A 22,223-nucleotide genomic window follows, 5' to 3' on the forward strand; every position below is an offset into this window, starting at 1 on the left:
TATTAGTCGTCACTTACATTGGCACCCGTTCCCACTGCGGTTCTAATAATCTGACAAGAGGAAAATGCAAATAAAAAATCTTACATTGGAGCTACGTATATCAGAACCAAGTAGAATGATGCGCGAAGGACCGAACCGATGGGATGGTGAGATTCGCTGCCGCAAAGGGCGTGCGCAGAAAGGACGCAAAAACTGACCAAAAAAATAAGAAAGACAGTTGAAGAATTCAAATGGCTCTGAGCACTATGGGACTTAACTTCTGAGGTCATCAGTCCCCTAGGACTTAGAACTACTTAAACCTAACTAACCTAAGGACAGCACACACATCCATGCCCGAGGCAGGATTCGAACCTGCGACCGTAGCGGTCGCGCGGTGCCACACTGTAGTGCCTAGAACCGCTCGGCCACCCCGGCTGGCGTTTAAGAATTAATCGGAATAACTAATGCCTACGAGAAGGAGCCTCGCTCTTGGCCCTTGTTGTAAACACACGTTGTTGTCATTGAACCTCTAGCATTATACAGAAACTCCTACTAGTGAACAGACGTCTGTAGCAAGCATGTGGGAACCAGTGCGCGGTTAACACAGCTGCCGCCTACACTCCTCATTCTTGTCCAAGAACTCAGTTCCTGCACCTACTTCGTTACGGAAATGTAGAAAATCTAACGGATTTTTTCTTTTTTTTAAAAAAAAACAAAAGAACAAGGGGGCTAGCTGGAACGAGACGAGGTGGTGGCGTAAGTCAGCAATGGAGTTGGGTTGGGGGGGGGTTTCACCACCTACTTCTTTATCATCAGGGACCACGTCCTTGGTCAGTATAATAACGCTCACAGTATTACTGAATCTGTCAGAGTATACGCAGTTTAATGTGCAGAAACAAACCCCCCCCCCCTCCCTTAAAGGGCGAATGCATCAAGTATAGAACACCACCATTTTAACTCACAGGTCTGTTTAACTACTTGCAAAAATGTAATTTCCTGTTCGCGTGAATCCACTTATTTATTTTTTTATTTGAAATGTGGCTTACAGATTTGTATTATATAAGTACATGCAATTAAATTGAAACAGGATGAAGTAAAATGATATATATATATATATATATATATCAGTAGAAACAGATATGTATGTATGTATGTACAGGTAATAATGAAAGCTGAAAAACCAGCACTAGATAAAGAGTTGAGGTATCCAGATCCCTTTTTTAATTGGATATGCAAATACTGCAGGCAGTTAATTGCTGCAATTGTTACGTCTACAAAGTCTTTCCAGGCATACATGTACTTTCTTTTTGGGCAGTCATAAAAAAAAGTGCTCCATTACCTGTTCCGATGTTCCGGAGGCGCATTCGTCTTCATCGGTGATTCGCCATTTGTACAATTTTGTTTTGGTCACAGCGTTGCCAGTTCTGATACAGTTGAGGGAGCTCCGTATTTTGCTTAGTTGGTTCGCACCCGGGAGTTAGGTAGTCGGATTTGTTTAACCCAACTTCTTATGTTCATGGAAGGACGCGCACTGATTTCTGAACTCATCTCCTAGAGTGTAACTTTCTCGGGTGATTGATTTACTCAAACTGGTTTTCTAGGTTTTAATCAGGTGTGTGGTATGTTGTCCAATGTGTCATGAATTGGTTCTTTTCTGGATATTATGAGTTTAATCCAGTCATGTGTTACTGCTTGTTATAGTCGGAGATTTGTAGGGGCAACATTGGGAATTACTGACAGCCGTGATGTGGATTTAAGAGTTCCTGTCACGATCCCCATAGTGTCATTTAGATGGATATCTGTTTTGTTAACATGCTACTTCTGCTCCAGAAAGGAGAACACTATTCGGCGGCAGAATTGTGTTGGGATCTCATTCATTTCCAAATATTTTGGGTGTGACAGTGTCGTAATTTTTGATCGTGGAAGATTCCATTCAATTCCTTTAATTGTGACAGGTGCTTAAGTAGCTATGAGCCAGCTCAATACTCCTCTTCCAGCAGGTCCTACCTTGGGTCTCAGTCAGCTATTCGAATTTCGTGTTTAGCATTTTGATGTTGTCTGTGACGTAGACTTTGCACTTTTTTCTGGCTCTCCGTACATACGAGTGCATCTCATCACAGATCATGGGGCTATTCACTGGATATGATTTACTCAGGGAGACAAAGAAAACTGTGGTCTTAGCCCCCTGTTGCCCGCACAGAAACCGAGCTTATCGTGCTGTTTCTCCAGCCGTCATTCTGTTTTAAATCCACCTTGTACCCTTGACGAGTAGCAGGAGACCCTATCCTAGGTGTTTCTTAAGGAATTAGTGAACAAAATATTCTGTATCTTTTGATTTCCAGTGCTTTGCACTGGAAGATTAAGTGCGGTGCCGTTTCCTTCCCACACCCCATTGTCTGCTCATTGGGCCTTCCTTTTCTATAGTCATCATGTGCAGGTGTTTCTTATAGTTTCCATGCTCAGTCATTAGTCTTACCATACGTTTAGTCTGCCTCCTGTTCAAGACCAGGGGTGCAGAACTTCGCTTAAAACTTGGTTTCAGCCTCAGTAAATTGTCGTGTTCTTTTTTTATTTTTGGATCATAGACCATTATTTCAGACGGCTATTACTACATCTTGATATAGTAGAGATGACACCTTCTGCTGTATTTTAGTTGCAGTCAATTTCGGTGTTACATTACGCCATCTTCAGCCCCCTCTATGATAACAGGTGATCATGTGGGTGCAGCGTAACCATCGTTACATGTCTGAAAGAGGGTAAAAAGAAATCGATGTCCGCTATGCTGAGCCCTCATTCGTGCTTATTGTGTGAAAGGTGGCAGCACACGAAGAAGACAGCTTCCCCTTCTTCTAGTGCAGTTGGGTCACTACACGGAAATACACACGGTAACCTATTCTGTAGCATGCTACCTATGCGACCGGCCCATTGTACTCTTCTCTCCTTCAAGCATCCTAAATATAGCACTGTTTCCTCAGCGTTCGTAATTCTTCCATTTTTCTTGATCCTCAGTTACTGGACGCACTGATAAACGGCGGTAAAAATATATGTATCTTTGGAAATTTCTTTCAGGTGCAACACTTTTGTCTTCATCCTTTTTGGAAGTTATTGTCTCACATCCATGTAGCATTACTGACGCGATGACAGATTGATAGAAAGAAATTCTAAAATCTGGAAAGTGATTTTTTTCTCGGAGTTTCCGAAAAGCTATAAACTATTCTGTTTGTAGCCATTAAGCATTTACTAATTTCTGTTGCGTTTGGTTCCCTTTCGAAAGACCGAGGCTGCACGGTGGTTCTGACACTGGAATCGCATACGGGAGGATGCCGGTTTAAATCCTTGTACGACGTGCAGATTTACGTTTTTTGTGCGTTCCCTAAATCAGTCAAGGAAACTGTCAGGATGATTCCTTTAAAAAAGCACACGGCCAATTTCCTTCCTCATCCTCCTTCAATCTGAGCTTATGCTCGATCTCTAATGGCGTCATCGTCGTCGTCAGGATAGTGAACCAAATTCTTGCTTTCTTCCTCCATCACAGAAATTCAATCTGTTTATCTGATGGATTCAGTAAAACTTGGAATCATTTCGTTCCAAGTCGTTGTCACCAACTCGAATTTGATATCAATAAGATCTCAGTTTGCAACTATTCCTCACTGCATTCCAGTACACGTGAAAAGAGACAAGGCAAACAACCGCTCGCGGAAGACAAACGAATCCACACCTATCTGTGTAAACAACGCCCCACTAAAGATATGTCTTGTGATAGCGACGGAATAAATAAACGCCAGCTCATATTAACCGTTCTGAAGACAAAACATGATCAACTGAGTGCTTAACCGCTTTATCTAGAATGATAACACCGAGATACACAGAACAATACAGCGTGTGGCAACAGAATTGTGAGCGTCCGCCCAAGAGCGTCTAGGACCACCCACTGCTTTTATGGCGACTGGTATCCTATGTGATATGAAGTAAAATCTTCTTGAGGTTGTGCTTCAGTCCAACGCTCACATGAAACATCTTTTTATGTATGACACGACTAATCTGCTAGAATCTTTATTGAGTATTGTATCTAACTTCAACAGTTTTTCATTCTCTGGCAGACTTCATAGTTTTTGAAATATGTCCATAATTTTAAAATAAAATACATGTCTAGTTAATGCTGTAACCTATTGTAAAATAACAATTGTGTGTTACATACCGTTTTCAATTCTGAAGTCTGCCAGATAATGTCGAAACTGGTTTAACAACAACAATAATAATAAAATAATGATTATTTTAGCAGCTTTGTGCGGTATACGTGTAAATGTGTGATACGATGTGCACCAGGTATTTACCATGTGCCCTGCGCAACCATATTGCCTGAACTAACGTGACTGTTCAGATACCTCTGTACGTCATAAAAGCGATTTAAATCTATTATTATATTTGGGAAGTCGGATAAATGGTCGCCGAAAAAACCCTGTATAAAGTATCGTGGCGGTTTTACTAGAGCTGTCACAAAAATTATCATCGTAGCAGTATATCCTCTACTTGCCAGTAGGCGATGACAAATGTATGAAATCAGTGTTTGATCTAAGAGCATGACCAGCTCTTTACGGCTATCAGGCTTTTATTTCACTTTCACGATGGTACTCATAACATCGTGATGAATATTCCTTAGTACTGTGGAGGGAAACATTTTAACGACAGGTCGGGAAAAACTTCGTTCCCTACACAGAAATAATCTCCAGAAGAGTCAACAGTACCGCTCTGATCTATGAAATGTGGTTAACTGGTCGCTGCTGGTACACCTCTGAAGTGAGCCCCATGATACTTGCTTGTTCTTAGAAACTTCCAGATCCTATCACACAACTGGATTTTATACGTCACGAGTTAAACGCAGACTCGTTAGTGAATGTCTTTGGATCCCCAGGGAGAAAGTCCTGGAATCTTGCACCTTAAAAATAACACCTTTTATTTGTCGTATTAACAAATCTATCCAATTCCGTTCCCTTGAGAAGTGCTTGCTCTTATCCATACCGTCCCACTCACTTTTGCCAAGAGAAAAGTCATATACGAGGGGCGTTCAGAAAGTAAGCTCCGATCGGTCGCGAAATGGAAACGACTATGAAAATCCGATAAAGCTTTGCACAGATGTGTTGGGTAGTGTCTCTAGTACAACCCCAGTTAGCATCACGTCGCTCTTCTCATTTCTGAGCTCGCAGTGAGTGCGTAAAGATGTCTAGAAAATAGTGTCTGCCGCCAAGTACGAGGGCCTGGTGAGAAATTTCGCCTGAAGCTATACAGCTAACATTACATAACTGTCGTGCTGTTTCGTCTTCACGACAATTCTCAGCCGCATTCTGCAGGGGCAATGAAGATGCTCCTGCATCGTTTTCAAATGGAAATGTTAGATTACCCACTATACAGTCCGCAATTGTCTCCCCCTGAGTTCCATCTCTGGTCACATGAACCGCTGTCTTTGAAGACAATACTTTGACACAGACAACGAGGTGTAGGCCAGCGTGGAGAACTGGCGGAAAGCACTGGCGGCTGCCTTCTATGATGAGGCTATTGAAAAGTTGGTACAACGCTATGACAAAAGTCTAAGTCAGAATGGCGACTACGTAGAGAAGTAGCTGAAAGGTGTAGCTAATTGTTACAAGTAAAACATTTCTGATGTTCACTGTGGTTTCAATTTGGCAATCAATCGGAGCTTACTTTCTGAACAGGCCTCGTAGTTCTTACACCTTACCACATGCAACGTTTATAGAGTTCTTCCGACTACACGGCGTACCCCTTGGCTAAATCTGAAGTCTGGCCTTCCAGGGGCAACTTCTACCTCTGCTGTCCATCAGATAAATCTAAACAGCGACTTCCCGTCCCCTCCTCACTCTTTCACCGTAACTGCACAATTTGATCTACATTGGACTCTCGCCTTAGGTACATCATACCTTCCATTCCACTTGCAGGTTGCCAATTCAGCAGTTCGTTCGAAAAAAGCCAGAGTAGCTGATTGCTCAAGCTTCGAGCGGAATCCAAATACTGTCCAGTGTTCAGCTTTCGAGCCAATCATAGTTGAACACGCGGATTGATTGGCTATTGCTTAAGTAGGGAACATTCCCATTTTTAATGTATAATCTGATAATCGTAATACAGCCACGGCTCCCAACATGCCAACATTTCACAGGATAGCATTCTCACTTGTGCTGCCTGCTATTACGCTAGCTCTTTCTATTTGACGCTGATTTCTGCTAGGATCAGTGGTTGCCTAATATTATGGAAAGCTTCTACTGACGCCACGCAAAATCATCCGACACAGACAGAGATCAGAAAACCTTCAAGGAGTACCAAACACTGGAACCTATCTCGAAGACAGGAAATCCATTGTTTCCTATAATGGTCTACAAGAAGACATGACTATACCTCTAGCATCTGAAAGTGCATTGCTGGTCATTTACCAGAGCCAGAAGTGGTTTTCTGTTGCGACAGTTTTCTACATCTTGCCTAAACCCCATCCCAGAATTAAAATGTGGATCGGGTGTGACTTGCATGACTGATTATGCTATTCAATACTATCTATAAGTTTCTAACTTTTCCTTCGCTTTCAGTAAAGCGAAACTTGTAATGAATTTTAAAATATCAAACCACATGATAACAAGACCTTGGAGGAAACTGATACCTTCTTGCACATCAATACTCAAACAATATCGTTCACGTACATTAGTGCCGGGAGTTGTACTTTCGAATAGCGATCCACATTATTTGGCCGGAAAGGAAAAGAAACGTGGTAGCATGAATTTTTCTATAACTACACTTTGCACCTGTATCGCTGGTTAAGCCGAAACATATGTACAGTGAACGAGGATATCTGCATCGGGTGGGGGCGTCATGCTTAGCGATCCTACAGGTACAGTATCTCTCATGTTATTCCCATTATACATGCGTGAGATAGACGATCATGGCTGCACAATGGTCTCACGCTCATTTTCGAACATAAGTTCTGTAAATTATTCATTACGGTTCTTTCTTAAAGGCTTCCCATTTAATCCTCCGAGCATTAATATTACACTTTCGTATGAGCGCAGCAGTACCAAGGTAATCTTGCTTCCCCGACAGAGCTACGATATGCCCCCCCCCCCTCCCCTTCCCTTTCCTCCCCTAATGGAAGTTACCTTTCTGCAACTGTTTCCATGCAGATTTAGAAAATTAAAGATTGTGTAAGAACGTTTAATAAAGTAAAACATTACTGAAAATTAGCTATAGTGAAGCAAAAAAAATGGAGTCAGCAAATTAAATGTATTATTATAGTAAATAAATTACTTATGGCATAAAGTTTCTAAAAATCTGAAAGTAAAGCAAAATGAATATCTTATTTCTTGTGACGTTAGTTTTAGTACTATTTACAATACAGAACGTATTTTATTTTGCTCCTTATGAACTATTAATAGTACATAAACTGTGAGTTAGAAATAAAGAAAAATGGCAATAATTCAGAGTAGATAAAAATATTGCTTTGCAGTAATTAGATTACTTGTATAATTATAATTTTAGTTTGCATTTCGTTGGTTTGAGTTAAAAAAACGCATTGATTATGACAATGAAGTTAATTTTAGCAACTGAATAACAGCAAAATACCTAATACGTTAAGAAAGGTCTGCTTCAATTGATTTTAAGACGCCCGACAGTTGAGCAATGTCGCTGATGACCAGTAGCAGAGCGTAACTTTGGCTACGCGATCTTCAGCTTACATGAGCAGGGCTCAGCTGTCTACAGACACAACGACTAACAACTCCCGCAATATTTTTAATCAGCCTCAGAAGACGACTTCTTCTCGAATCCATTTTTATTTACTCTGCGGATCGTACCAACTGAAACTTGGGAACACCAAATGCTCTGACTGGAGGGACAAGTAGATTACACGTACCTATCGTTACCGATGCTGGTCAAATCAAGCCAAACATCAGTCTATGAGATCATCAAAAAGAAACCATACGGTCTCTGAAAGATGTATTACACTTCCACGTTGCACTAATACCTTAGCTAGAATCTCATTACGCCATTGTCTCCAGCCAAATGCGTAGAACCCTCCACATGCATCTCATACGTTTGAATATTACATTGTATACAGAGAAATTATCATGCAACTGTGATATCATCTAGATTTTAAAAATTCATCTACCGTAAAAAGAAACTCTGTGTTATTTCTTCAACGTAAGGTAGATATTCGGGACTGGTTGGTAGAAGTGTTGTCAGAAAGCTAACTCACCTTACATTTGATGTAATTGTACATCCTGTACGTTGTCGATGTTGCTTTTGGGAGAATGATTTACCAGTACTCTGTTAGCAGGTAAAAGAATTCTCAGATGCCAATCTTCTGCCCGCTGGGCGTGGAGACATCAGACATGTTCTTTCACTGCAGGTGTTTCTGTTACTAGAATTAATTATAAAAAGAAACGAAGGGACAGAGAGAAAACTACAGAAAAGGAACAGAAGGCAATTTTTTAAAAATCAAAATATGTTGTACGTCTAAATCAAGATAAATGTCAGGTAGTCCTGTTACATAATTCGAACGAAATAAACTCAAAATAGTTGACTAGAAGAATGGATCGGTTGGTAGGACATATTCTGAGGCATCAAGGGATCACCAATTTAGTATTGGAGGGTAAAAATCGTAGAGGGAGACCAAAACATGCATACACTAAACAGATTCAGAAGGATGTAGCTTGCAGTAGGTACCGGGAGATGGAGAAGCTTGCACAGGATAGAGTAGCATGGAGAGCTGCATCCAAACAGTCTCTGGACTGAAGACCACAACTACAACAACAAACGCACAGTTATGAATTATTTGGCACGCAGCGATTTCTGCAGAGAGAAAAATATACAAGGAGCACTATAAAATGCAAATGATAAATTGTTCAGTCACTAGAGAGTGTTATTCAGATAAAGGTCTCTTACATTTAAATAATGAGACAGAATGTGATCAGCCATGTAGAGCAACGGATACAAACGCGAAAACGGAGGCATCAGTGAGGTCCAGGTGTCCATCCAGCCATCTTGATTTAGTAGTTTAATCAGTTAGTACTCCTTCAACGAAGTCACCTATGTATGTAGGCTACTACGCCAGCGCTCCGTATCTAATGACATCAATGATGGTGTAGTGTTCCGTCTTTCCTAATAACGCTTCCACGATAAGTCAAAAATATGCAGAACGGTCACAAGAGCGCCTCCAAGTCAGTTTTCGTCCGGTGGCGATGCGGAAATTACCCTGGTCAGGAGATCTCATAATTGCAGGCAGTTCGTGAGCGATTTAATTTCTGAATACATGTAACTCATTTAACGCTGCACTTAATATGACATTAAACATGAGCAAAAATGCAGCAGCTGTGTAAGCGTAAACCCTCGTGTTCTGGCACAGCACGTGTTACAAGTCGTTCGTCTGTGTCACACAATTTTGACTAAGGGTTGCCTTTGGACAGAGATTTTACACCAGTAATAAATCCCATTCTCATTTTTCTTTAATGATATCATCCCAGAAATAAAATGACGTGTGAAACTGGATCAGCTAGAAAATCTAATATTTTACCCAAATTATTGCTAATATTGTGTCTCAAAATGCGAAGTTACTGTTTTGTTACAGTATTCTTTCGCTACTCTGAGGCATCTATTTCAGTGAGATAGGTATGGCGACCATTACTAATTGGTAGATAGACGCAGAAGAAAGAAAGAAAGAAAGAAAGAAAGAAAGAAATAGGGAGAGAGAGAAAGAGAGAGATAATGGTGTACACAACTGGGTTACAGTAGTACTCCTGAGATAGGCCAAACTCAGTTCAATAAAATACTGCTTACAGACAAGGAGCAGGTCAGTGTGAAACAAGTAAGTTTGTTTGTTCGTACTAAAAGATGCTGAAGAGACACAGACAGTGGATTCCCTACAAAGTTTATTTAGTTTGTTGATTGATATTCGGACTATTAAGCTTTTTTGTGGTTATAAAAGACATACTGGTGGACACCGTCGGGAAAGGTACAACAAACGTGTTGCTTGTTGCAGAAATTAGAGAGTAATAGCTGATTTTGACAGTGAAACACACTCAAAGCAGAAAACGTTAAAAATAAACACGAAAGGATTGAGATAAGTTGTAATTTTATATCTTTGTAGATTTAAGGCAAGCTTAAGGTAGTGTTGACCGGAATACAGTTTTAGAAGATAGCAGAGATAAAATACATCGAGAGAAAGGTCATCTACATCTTGAAAGTTGGCTGTTAAATCGCCAGAATGACACGGAAGCTTGAATACGATAAGCCAGTTCAGATGGATGTAGGTACAGTACTTATGCAGACATGAATAGTCTTGTACTGGATAGTCTATTATGGTGAACAACAAACCTGTCTCCGGATTGAAAACAGCAGCAACGACAACAATGCTCCTCTACTAGCCTGCTGAATCACCGATCTCTCATCCAATAAAAATGTTTAGTACAAGTGGGAGCACACGATGAAACGTAGCTCAAGTATTATGACGTTCTTGGAAAACAAACATCTCCCCTATAAAAATCAACATGCATTCCGCAAACAAAGATCCTGCGAAACTCAGCTCGCTCTGTTCCTCCATGAGATCCAAGGTTTAGTGGACAACGGTGCTCAGGTTAATGCTGTGTTCCTTGATTTCAGTAAGGCATTTGACACTGCCCAGCATTGCCGTTTAATGAAAAAAATATGGAGTATCGGAGCAGACTTGCGATTGGATTCAATACTTTCTTGCAGTTGGAACTCAACACGTCGCTCTTAACGGAACTAAATCGACAGATGTAAAGGTAATATCCGGAGTACCACAGGGAAATGTGATAGAACCGTTGTTGTTCACGATATATATAAATGATTTAGCAGAAAGCTTTGGATGCTCTTTAAAGCTATTCGCAGATGATGCAGCTGTTTGTGCCAAAGTAGCAAGGCCAGAAGACAGTAAGAATTTGCAGAACGACCTGCAGAAAATTAATTACTGCTGCAGACTCTGGCAGTTGACCTTGAACGTAAATAAATGTAACATATTGCGCATACGTAGGAAAAGAAATACACTACTGTACAGCAACACTATTGACGACAAGCATCTGGAGACAGCGTCTGCCGTAAAATATCTAGGCGTAACTATCCAGAGCGACCTTAAGTGGAATGACCGTATAAAACAGATAGTGGGAAAAGCAGACACTAGACTCAGATTCATCGGAAGAATTTTAAGGAAATGTAACTCATCCACGAAAGAAGTGGCTTATAAGGCGCTTGTTCGCCTGCTTCTTGAGTATTGTTCATCTATCTGAGTTCCCTATCATGTAGAACTGATAGAGGAGATAGAGAAGATCCAAAGAAGAGCGTTTCGTCACGGGATCGTTTAGCTGTCCAGAGAGCGTTACGGAGATGCTAAACAACCTCCACTGGCAGACGTTACAGTAGAGGCGTTGTGGATCACAGAGAATTTACTATTGAAATTTCGGGACAGCACTTTTGAGTAGGAGTCTAACAACAATTGCTTCCCGCCACATACATCACGAGGAGAAAATTCGAGAAGTTAGAGACAATACAGAGGCTTACCGACTATCATTTTTGCCACACACTATTCGCAAGTGGAAAAGGGTTGGAGGGATCAGATAGTGGTACCGAAAGTACCCTCCGCCACACACCATTAGGTGGCTTGCAGGGTGTGATGTAGATGTAGATCTATCAGTATCAGTCTACACACACACCTCCCCTCCCCCTCGCCTATTTGGTAGTTCAGTGAAACACAATGATCAGTGAAAAACTTTAGCTTCACGTGGCATATCTGAAGAACTTCTGGATTCTGTTTTTCACCTAATTGTTGTCCTTATCAAGGCTTGAGACGATGTTACAAGGAATTAGCATGTTATACCCTGGTGGTGCACTAATATATATGAAAACGACAACGTTAAAGTAAACATCTCAGTAACTAAAAACATAATTCGAGTAGTTACCGAAATATCGATGTGTCTGACTGAACGGAGAGTATTTACTTCGCGTATTAGTAACAATCAGCCAAGCATTTAATATTTCATGTTACTGGAGAGTGCGGCTTCCGTAGACGTTCCGATCGTCACCCGGAAACCGATAACGCATCTCACAAGGCCAGTGCGATGCTGCTGCCCGCTTAACACCTCTGTATGGCGGGTGGGTAGCATTGTAGGCGCATAGTATGTGGGAGCCAACTTCAGTTGAGCACAACTGGAGCTACCGATGATGTTATCGCCAAGAGAATTAATACTGTGTACGAACTATTCACGCAAAGTCGATGTAACAGTGAAGCAGTCGATCTTCTGCTTTTAGGTTGTTTACCCACTTGATTAACAAGATTTGCGAAGCCCCATCAATGCAGCAAACACGCAGATAATCAAATCCATTGCTTGTAACTTCTGTCCCCTCGTTGTTTCATCCGGGGGTGGAGGTACACGGATTTCTTCAGGTGTTGAGTTTTGAATTCATATGTTCCCAAAGAGTAGGCGTCTTGGCTTACGTATTATTTCGAAACAAATTGTTAGTGTTCATGGAAAATTTTGAACGTGGTTAAAAATCGATGTTACACTAGTAATACTCGTGTATGTCGCTTATATGGCACGCCAACCTTCAAGTGCTTGGCTTCAGTCGAGGGAGTTCATTTTATTTTTGTCACGCTTGACGTCCCATTTTGTAAGGAAAATAAGGGTTTAACATACGGCGGATGAAGAGGTCATTAGAGGCGGACAAGCTGGAAGTGGGGAAGGATTAAAAGAATACCTTCGACTTTTCGGCCGAACTATCCAGACATTCGCCTTAAATAATTTAAGGAAGTCGTAAGAAAATTTGAATCTCAATGGTCAAATGGGGATATGAGCCTCCGTCCTTACGAGTACGAGTGCAGTGCCTTACCACTGTGGCATATCTTTCCGTGGTGTCAGCGTTCACAACAACGGTGTGGCTTAGAGTTCGTAAATTATTAGTTAATTATTATTTAATGCATTACTTACGGAATTTGGGCTGGAAGAGCACCACTGCTCTGAACAGAAATCCTGTTCTTCCAAGCACCGCACCTCGGTAATTCCCACTACATCTAACGCCAACCCATCCATTTACCTTTTCAAGTTCTCCAACCTACCTACCCGATTAAGGGACCTAACAGTAACGACAGTGTGCTGGATGTTCGCCAAACCAAGAAAATAAGAGTGTAACCCTGTTGTCATCTTGGAAGACATGACTGTCCACACTATATTCATCACCAATATGTAAAATAAAGAATAACAGTCGGTCACCTAGGCTGTTGGAATAAACATCCAGGTTGATGTTAACGGTAACCTGAATGAGAGGGCCCAAGTTATATTGTGAAAACCTCACATAACATCACAGAACCACCTCAGGCCTGAATACACCTTCCGCACAATGCGGTTAAACTCCTCATTGAGCTGTCAGTTTACTCGACACCTTGCGTCGTTTAAAAACAGGTAAAAACGTGACTCGTCGAACGTCACTACAAACCCCACAACTGCTATTGTCTAGTTTCTGTATTGTTTAGTCCGCTGACGACGTACAGCTTTTTGCGCCTCTGTGAGCAGCGTCCACAGAATGTACTTCGCTCGGAAACTGGTTGAGATAGTTCTGCATTCACTGACACCAACGATTCTTGTCGCGTGTAAAACGTATTGTCATTTACAAGGCGTGTATGTCGGTTCTGGTCCGTGTACGCTAAGATACTTCTACGAACATTGTTCTTAAGTCGGGTTTAAAGGTCGAACATCATCGTCCATCATACGACATCTGGGGCCACAGAACCTCGCAACAACTGCGCAAGGCCGGCCGCTGTGACAGAGTTGTTCTAGGCGCTTCAGTCCGGAACCGCGCTGCTGCTACGGTCGCAAGTTCGAATCCTGCCTCGGGCATGGATGTGTGTGATGTCCTTAGGTTAGTTAGGTTTAATTAGTTCTAAGTTCTAGGGAACTGATGACCTCAGATGTTAAGTCCCATAGTGCTTAGCGTAATTTGAACAATTTTTTGAACTGCGTATGAGATTCCAAGATCTCCTCACGGTAACTTACAGCAGTTAAATCCTGTTGATTAACCCGTAAAATTTCATGAAGTGGTGTTCGAGTGGTCCATATAATCTCTGCCCACACCATTAGGGATCCTCCTCGATATCGGTCTCTTTCCACAATTTTTGGCTCCCGAAATCGTATTCCACGTGCCCTCCAGATGCGAATCCGTCGAGAATCACTCTCCAGATCAAACAGATCTGTTAAAACACTGGCCCACCGTTCGACCGTCCAGGTGGCATGTTGACGGCTCCATTCTAGACGTTCACACCTGTGAAGACACTCTAGAGGTAAATAGACAGCAGGTCTCCAACAATAAAGGACACTCTGTTGAAGCCTTCTGTATGCCGTTTGCCTCGATACAAAACGTCCGGGGGATGCTGCGAGGTCAGATGCCAGTTGCAGTGCAGTACTAAGGCGGTACTGTCATGCCCTTACAGCCAAAGAAAGGTCAACTCTTTCTGATGTCACACATGATTGGCCCTCTTCAGGTCTCCGGGATACAGTTTCTGTCTCTATAAACGGTCGTCTCGTCCGAGAAACAAAAGAACGTTTCACTCTAAGCCATCGGGCCACATGAATTTGCGACTGTCCTGCTTCCATTGTTCCTATGGACCTCCACAGCAAAGTGTCTGTAGGCGTCTTCTCCGTGCCATAATGAACCGTCTGTGACTGTGTACACAGCGATTGTGGATGTGGGAGTACCCGGAGGTAGATGCTATTTTTCTTGACTTCCGGAAGGCGTTCGATACAGTTCCGCACTGTCGCCTGATAAACAAAGTAAGAGCCTACGGAATATCAGACCAGCTGTGTGGCTGGATTGAAGAGTTTTTAGCAAACAGAACACAGCATGTTGTTATCAATGGAGAGACGTCTACAGACGTTAAAGTAACCTCTGGCGTGCCACAGGGGAGTGTTATGGGACCATTGCTTTTCACAATATATATAAATGACTTAGTAGATAGTGTCGGAAGTTCCATGCGGCTTTTCGCGGATGATGCTGTAGTATACAGAGAAGTTGCAGCATTAGAAAATTGTAGCGAAATGCAGGAAGATCTGCAGCGGATAGGCACTTGGTGCAGGGAGTGGCAACTGACCCTTAACATAGACAAATGTAATGTATTGCGAATACATAGAAAGAAGGATCCTTTATTGTATGATTATATGATAGCGGAACAAACACTGGTAGCAGTTACTTCTGTGAAATATCTGGGAGTATGCGTGCGGAACGATTTGAAGTGGAATGATCATATAAAATTAATTGTTGATAAGGCGGGTACCAGGTTGAGATTCATTGGGAGAGTGCTTAGAAAATGTAGTCCATCAACAAAGGAGGTGGCTTACAAAACACTCGTTCGACCTATACTTGAGTATTGCTCATCAGTGTGGGATCCGTACCAGGTCGGGTTGACGGAAGAGATTGAGAAGATCCAAAGAAGAGCGGCGCGTTTCGTTACCGGGTTATTTGGTAACCGTGATAGCGTTACGGAGATGTTTAATAAACTCAAGTGGCAGACTCTGCAAGAGAGGCGCTCTGCATCGCGGTGTAACTTGCTCGCCAGGTTTCGAGAGGGTGCGTTTCTGGATGAGGTATCGAATATATTGCTTCCCCCTACTTATACCTCCCGAGGAGATCACGAATGTAAAATTAGAGAGATCAGAGCGCGCACGGAGGCTTTCAGACAGTCGTTCTTCCCGCGAACCATACGCGACTGGAACAGGAAAGGGAGGTAATGACAGTGGCACGTAAAGTGCCCTCCGCCACACACCGTTGGGTGGCTTGCGGAGTATCAATGTAGATGTAGATGTAGATGTAGAACACTCTCCCGTTTGATAGGTGCCTTGACGTCTTCGTTGGCGTGGTTGTACGATGACCGGAATCGTGCAGGACATGATCGTAATGACATCTGTTGACAGTTTGTATGATTATATCGTGAATTAGCCACAGGACGGCGAAATATCAGTTTGTTGCTTTAATTTTGGACATCAGTGTACATCTACAATGCCGGAAAGAAATGCAGCACCTTTAACGCCTGTGTTCAGTGGCACCAGAATATAATGTTCATAATGAGGGACTGTAGTGCTAGTGATTCATTTGTCACGGTCATCAGCGATCAGATGGTGCTCTATAGGTCTGTCTCTGCACCCTCTGTTCTCACTTTGCAGACATTAGAATGTAGAGGCCAACACTGTTTGTAACATGCACCACTGTCGAGTACATGCCCCTATTGAACTTCACCCTTTTTGAACGTGGTCGCATTTTGTGCCTCTTGGGAGCCGGGTTCGTGCACGTGTTGGGCACAGTATATCGGAGGTAGTCTTTGGAACAATCCTACACACGTACACCCGGTTCTGGACGTCAGTTTTGTAGAGACGCAGGTCAAGATCGACGCATTGTGCTGTCAGCGCTTGCCGACCAAACTCCGGGAAGAAATTCGGGCACATGCTGCATCTGCTGTCATCAGCGACCATTGGGAACCGTCTGCTTGCAACGGATTAAGATCACGTGTGCCTCTGCCCGGGCTACCCCTGACATCACGACACCGGCAAGCATGGCTACTCTGGTGCCGTGGAAGAGTTGACAGTGGATTGGCATTCTGTTGTCTTCAGTGATGAGAGTACGTTCTGTCTGTTGCAAGGGATGGACGCATACGTGTGTGGCGTAGATCTGGTGAGGGCCTATTCCACGCTGCACCCCCCCTCGACACACAGATCCCATACAAGGATTCATGATGTGAGGGCCAACAGCTACAACGAGCGGGCACATTCGGTGTTTCTGCAGAATAAAGCAACTGTTGCCTGCTAAACTCCATAACCTGTTATCCCCGTATCCCCCTGCAACTGCCATTTCTTCGACAGGAAGGTAATGTGCTTTCTCGTCAGGATAACGTACGTTCCCATACGTCTCCTATGACACAACATGGTCTTCGTGGTGTACAACAACTTTCCTAGCCAGCAAGATCACCAGATCTCTCCCCGACTGAACACGTTTGGGACGTGGTGAAGCGGAACTTTGTCGCTCTAAAAAGCCTGCAGGAACGATTGCAGAAGTGCATCAAAAGGTGACTGGGACAATCTGTCGGAGGATGCTATTAGGAATCTTTGCAATCATTAGCACGCGAGAATACGCGCCTCCGTTGCCGCCAGAGGTGGGTGTACTGTGTATTGATGCCACTACTTGGGCACTCTTTACTGTGACATGTGTGTTTTCCCTGGTCTGAATTTGTTACTATACATTGCTACACTGATGAACTACGTGTCGCGTCACTTGTCAATAAAATAACCTTGTCCTGGAGGAGGCTGCATTTTTCTTCGTCATTGTATTTACCAATATTTGGTATTTGCGTGTATGAGACGCAAACACACAAAAAACAAGTTCGGCAAGTGTATCAGCAAATTTTCAGAATTGTTAGGAACTTTAGTCACTTGTTTTATAACCATGTGAGCTATTGTACACAGCTCGTGAATGTAGATAGCACCCAAGAAATGAAAGTTCTCTAGGTTGCCTGCGAAGCTATCGACTTATCGGCAACTAGTAACATCCACAGCTTCAACTACACTTCGCCAAGTCATCTTGTGGAGAGTGGCGGAGGGCACTGTGTGTACCAATGGCACTTCTCAACTTTACTGTTCCAGTCACGAATGGTTCTCGGAAATATTGATTGCCTATAAGCCTCCGTGTTAAAATTTCATAATCCGTCACTTTAAAATGAAATTTTACGTAATACTCGACGTAGTTGGCCAACGGCCTTGTCGCAGTGGTAACACCAGTTCCCGTCAGATCACCGGAGTTAAGCGCTATGGAGTTCGGCTAGCACTTGGATGGATGACCATCCGGTCTGCCGAGCGCTGCTGGCACGCGGTGTGCACTCCGCCCTTGTGAGGGAAACTAAGGAGCTACTTGACTGAGAAGTAGCACCTCCGGTCTCGTTGACTGACGTATGGTCGGGAGAGCGGTTTGTTGACCACATGCCCCTCCATATCCGCATCCAGTCACGCCTGTGGACTGAGGATGACACGGCGGCCGGTCAGTCCGCTTTGGCCTTCTTGGCCTGTTCGGACGGGGTTAGTTAGTTAATCGTCGTAGTTATCTATTTATTGACAAATTTCTTGCTATTAAAGTGTCATACTATTTACTACTTTTAAAATTGCTTTCGAAATGAGAACATAATTTTTGATTTATTTCTGGCTTCATTACTGTAGAGATACACACTTTTGGGTCTGTATAAGGTACTAAAAATATACTAAAAGTATTTCGCGTAAAATTATCAGCGACAGCAAAACCTTTGCACGAAGAAGAATGGTTGGATTGTTTCGTCGCTAGGTACATAGATAGCTTCATCAACAGCCCCCAAAATACTAATTCTTCTCAAAAATGAGAAAAACGAATCTGAATCTCTCCAAAAATGTGAAATACTGATTATTTTTGTTCTTATTCCATTGCAAAGTAGAAACGATGCCTGCGTGTTTCCTATGCACCGATATGACGTTACCTGATTACTCTTGAAACATACGCTCTCGGAATTTTAACATCAAATCTCCCCGCTATGCGCAACGTCTCTTTCATAGCTTGCGCTTTTGGACTTGGATGAGCATTATCTCACCCACTCAGAAACGTGCAGATCGTATTTGGATCTCCATATCGTCCATTCATCCGCCATAGTAATGGTCCTAGACTGACGAATAGCTTCATCGTTCGAGAGAGACTATTGTATGCTACGTCCTTCGTGAGTGTGTTGTTTTTGCTTAGTAGGATTCTGGGGAGGAATCTTAGCCTGTCATGCATTTTCCCACGAATCGTTTTCATGCGATGGTTCCATTTTATGCCGCTCGTGACACATTCTCCTAGATATGTTGCAGCTGGCACTGTGGCTAGTGACTGATTGTCAATCGTATATTCGAACAATGATGAATTTTTCAAACTAATTATGCAAACTGCATTACATCTATTATTTTGAGGATCAAAGTACGATCCTTACACCGATCGTCGAAGTTCTGCATGTTTTCCTGCATTCCGTTTCAAGTTTCTGGCTACACGACTCTCGACGATGCTTATCTATCCTGTACCAGTTCTTCCTCTAAACCCCCCCCCCCCCCCCCCCACACACACACTACTTTTAGTCAAGTCAGGCCATAAATTTCTTTTCTTCCCCATTTGATTTAGTACCCCTCCTTACGTACGCGATCTATCCATCTAACGTTCAGCATTCTTCTGTTGCGTCACATTTCAAAAGCTTCTATTCTCCGCTTGTCTGAACTGCTTATTGTCCACTTTCACTTCCGTGCAAGGCAATACTACACACACACATATACCATCAGAGCAGTCTTCCTAACACTTAAATTCATGTTATATGTTATGTTAGTAGATATCTCTTTTCCAGAAATGCTTCTCTTTCTGTAGCTAGTCCGAATTTTATTCCTCTTTACATCGACCATCAGTTGTTTGGTACACAAATAGCGAAACTCACATATTTCTTTTCGTGTAATTCCTTCAGCTTGGTTTGATGTAATTAGACTACTCCCCATCACCTTTGTTTCAGATTTGTTGATATTCATCCTATAATCTTTTTTCCGGACCCTATACATTTCGTTCAGCTTATCTACCAAGTCCTTAGCCGTCTCTGACAGAATTACAAAATCATTGGCAAAGCGCGAAGTTTTATTTCTTTTCCCTGAACTTTAATTCCGTTTCTCAGTTCTCCTCGGTTGCTACGCTAGTCGCTCAACATAGAGACTGAAAAGCCTCGGGGATAGGCTACAACAATTATTCACGTCTTTAACTATTTCTCCCCTTTCATGTCTTTCGACTCCTAAAACGACAGTCTCGTTCCTGTACGAGTTATTTATAACTTTTCGCTCCTTGTATTTTATCCCTGCTACTTTCAGAATTTCAGGGACTGTTCTCAAGTCAGTATTGTCAGAAGCTTTCTGTAAATGTAAGAATGATGTAATCATAGGCTTGCCTTTCTTCGTTCTATCTTCTGGGACAAGTCGTAAAGGCTACCTGGTGCATTCCCAAATTTCTCCGGAGCTGATCTTCCCTGAGGTCGGCGTCTACAATTTTTCCCATTCTTAGTTCGATAATTTGACCACGCGCCAGCACCTGTTTTTACAGCTACTATAGTACAGTAATCTTCACGAACATCCTCACTGAGGTTCCGATGTCATTTTCACTTTAAGAAGCGGTTTGACAAAATCATTTGAGGCTAATGCTAAGATGTTTTCCTAAGTGCGCCTAGTTTCTGTTCCTTTCGAGATCTTTCTTTTTCGGTCTCGTGAAGTGTATTTCATTTGGATCTCCTAGTAGGCCGGCCGGAGTGGCCGTGCGGTTCTAGGCGCTTCAGTCTGGAGCCGCGTGGCCGCTACGGTCGCAGGTTCGAATCCTGCCTCGGGCATGGATGTGTGTGATGTCCTTAGGTTAGTTAGGTTTAATTAGTTCTAAGTTCTAGGCAAATGATGACCTCAGAAGTGAAGTCGCATAGTGCTCAGAGCCATTTGAACCCATTTGATCTCCTAGTAGCGATGTTTCCTTTACCGTAGAAGAATGATGATAAGAATTAGCAAAACAAATTCTGTAAGATGTGTTACTTTTTGTAAGTGTGTTTAGGAAATGTAGCTATTGATAAAAAATTCATTAATACAGGTGGAAAACGGGGATCAGGAGAAGAGTCACTGATTTTAAGAATTGCATCTGTCATATTTATGTACATATAGTGACCCATTATAACTTTCTCGGAAAGCAGCTGTAAATAACATTAAGCATTCCGTTACGTTTCTCAAGTAACTGTGAAATGTTTTGTGCAGTCCGTGTAACTGACCTGCCCCTAGCGGGCAAACACTCTGGCCGCCCACTGGAGGGTGATCCAGCTGCTCAGGCATGCACTTTGGCCACAGCAGGTGCTGCGCATTGTTTCCGCGTGCAGCCGCCAGGATTAATTTTAGCGCCACGGTGCAGCGCGCGCTCCCGGCTGCACTTCAGCCGTCGTCGCCGCTGGACGGCGTTCAACACCGCCAAGGATACGGGCCCGGCTGGCAGCGGGCTGCTTCCGCCATAGGCCAGACCCCGCGCCCTAGACGCCGTCTCCAGTTACACGACGAGTTCTGGCCATTCTCCTGTCCCTGCCGACACATGACGCTTCGCACCCCGTCACAAACATTTGCAAAACAACAGGCTCTGACCTTTGGCATACTCTGGCCTGATCCAAATTTGTCGGGAGGTCACTGTCAGATCCGTGTGAAAGATGTGAGTACATTTTCGTTGTTGATTATTCTGCGTGCCTCACTGCTCTACGGAGGATCCCGTTCGGTTCATAGAACGCCAGAGTTCGAGATCAATCTCCGCGATAATGTGTGTCTCCAATTCTTGGAGGAAACCTAAGCTTGGTGGGCGGTTGCTTGAGACGTTCATGTTAGGCCTTTGGTTCAAATGGCTCTGAGCACTATGGGACTTAACTTCTGAGGTCATCAGTCCCCTAGAACTTAGAACTACTTAAACCTAACTAACCTGAGGACATCGCACGCGCCGGCCGCGGTGGTCTAGCGGTTCTAGGCGCGCAGTCCGGAACCGCGCGACTGCTACGGTCGCAGGTTCGAATCCTGCCTCGGGCATAGATGTATGTGATGTCCTTAGGTTAGTTAGGTTTAAATAGTTCTAAGTTCTAGGGGACTGATGACCACAGATGTTAAGTCCCATAGTGCTCAGTGCCATTTGAACCATTTGACATCGCACACATCCATGCCCGAGGCAGGATTCGAACCTGCGACCGTAGCGGTCACGCGGTTCCAGACTGTAGCGCCTAGAACCGCTCGGCCACTCCGGCCGGCTGTTAGGCCTTTCCTTTTGATAATCATCTCTGGTGTCGGTCTGGAACAAATCGCAACGTAATATTATCCCGTGGGTCTCAGAAACTCGCCAACCTGTTCCTGCGACTCAAAATCAGAACGTGATACGAATCACCTGTTGTTTTTGTGTGAGCAGTATCGTGATGAGAAAATCATTTTGCAAAAGACGCTAGGCAACTTGTAACAATGATTTGCCACTAACTCCAGCGCCATCCTTTCATTGCGAAATACAGCTTATAGAATCATCGTGGACTTTTTAAGAGGTATAGTCTGCACAGTTGGGTGTCTGGTGTTATGAAGAGCTTCTGTACCACCCCATGGACTGCCCCGTGGGCCGGCCGGGGTGGCCGAGCGGTT

Source organism: Schistocerca serialis, chromosome 1, assembly GCF_023864345.2.
Source record: "Schistocerca serialis cubense isolate TAMUIC-IGC-003099 chromosome 1, iqSchSeri2.2, whole genome shotgun sequence".
NCBI classification, from domain to species: Eukaryota; Metazoa; Arthropoda; class Insecta; order Orthoptera; family Acrididae; genus Schistocerca; species Schistocerca serialis.